The sequence below is a fragment of the Sinocyclocheilus anshuiensis genome, unplaced genomic scaffold, assembly GCF_001515605.1.
Source record: "Sinocyclocheilus anshuiensis isolate Anshui unplaced genomic scaffold, SAMN03320099.WGS_v1.1 scaffold2652, whole genome shotgun sequence".
Taxonomy (NCBI): Eukaryota; Metazoa; Chordata; class Actinopteri; order Cypriniformes; family Cyprinidae; genus Sinocyclocheilus; species Sinocyclocheilus anshuiensis.
Genome location: NW_015542490.1, coordinates 87220 through 88825, shown reverse-complemented (window position 1 = coordinate 88825; position 1606 = coordinate 87220). Strand labels below are relative to the sequence as shown.

General features: G+C 41.8%; 1 pseudogene; it reads left to right on the top strand.

The window, feature by feature from the left end:
• The first annotated feature begins 160 nt into the window (after window positions 1–160).
• LOC107694059 (putative methyltransferase DDB_G0268948) overlaps window positions 161–1606 on the top strand; it is a 4633-nt pseudogene continuing 3187 nt past the window's right edge.

Here is a 1606-nt window from a genome sequence, read left to right as displayed (position 1 = left end):
GGGAGCAGGAACAGGAAGACCAAATGGGGGCATGGAAACATAAACCTGTGACAGATCGCCCCCCTCCTGGACGGCGCAGGACAGTAACATCGGGGAGGGGGTGGGGCGGGCGGATCAGGGAGCTCCGGGAGCCATAGTGGAGCAGGCAGTTCAGGTTGCCATGGCGGATCAGGGTACTCCACCAAACCCTTAAGATAACCTGAAGAAAGAAAAAAACCGCAGCTTAAGCATGCAGAATAACATAAGTGGACTTTGAACGATTGATTGCCCCTTTGAACGATTATGTAATTGTGGCATCCATAATTGTAATCGTGATTAGAAATTCGATTAATTGTGCAGCCCTAAATGAAAGCTTAAATTCCTGTCAAAACTGTAACTTTTTTAAATTTAAATATTAGTTTCAAAATCATTCTGATGTAACACTGACTTCTAATGTGGTGACTTTGGTTTCTTTCCCACCAGAGCCGGCGCCAGCGCAGCACTGATGGGGGCGCGCCTGAGGGTTTATTAGCCATCTAATTGATGACTAGTCTATTCTTGGGCTATGATTAGACGTCTATTAGATTTTCACTGACAGCCCAAATTTAGCCTCGTTTTAACCTAGACGTCTAGGCTATATTTAGACATCTAATAGACATCTTTTAAATGCAAAATTGCTTGCTGGGCATAGGCAAAAAATTCGAAAATCTGACATCCAGTTACCACAAATTCAGTGATACTGTAAAGTGATACCACCACAAACACCAGAAATACTTAATTGTGTCTGCTTTACAATGAAACACAAGCTCATTGCGACCGATTCCATGACATAACAAATTCATTGCGACCCGTTTAACAGATGCATCATTTTAAGTTAGAACAACTTGAACAGCAACAAACAATAACAATACAGAGAAATAATCAACTAACTACTACAATCTAGCCCTCTATTCGCACGGCATTAGTATTATCTGGGGATCTTGTGTGATTTAGAAATGACCCCACCTCCCCACCCCCAACATCTGAATTACGTATGGTGCGTTCGCACGGGATAAGCGAAGACTGTGATTTTACTCGAATTTACTGATTTATCTCCCGGATACAATGTCAAGGCTTTGAGAGTCCCGTTCTATGGTCCGGTTAAATGGATTTAAAAAAACATAAACTAATATAGTTTCGTGCCCTGTGTCATTTACATTTGACCAGGTTAAAATAATATCTCAAGCTTTATGCTTGATTTATTTGTAACGCATTAACCTCAAAACCTTTTCAGCTTTCTCTTTCTGCAAATTGTATGGTGTAGCGATATGATGACAGCACCCAAAATACTATCAAACACTCCAACGCAGCTCCATTCTTTGCGAAAGATGGATAAAAGGCGCACAGGAAACAAAAACCTCGAAAAATTATAGACTATAGGGCCCAGTCACCAAGCAAACCATTGCTAACACACTACGCCGCAATGGACTGAAATCCTGCAGTGCCCACAAGGTCCCCTTGCTCAAGAAGGAACATGTACAGGCCCGTTTAAAGTTTGCCAAAGAACATATAAATGATTCAGAGAAGGCTTGGGAGAAAGTGCTGTGGTCAGATGAGACCAAAATTGAGCTCTTTGGCATTAACTCGA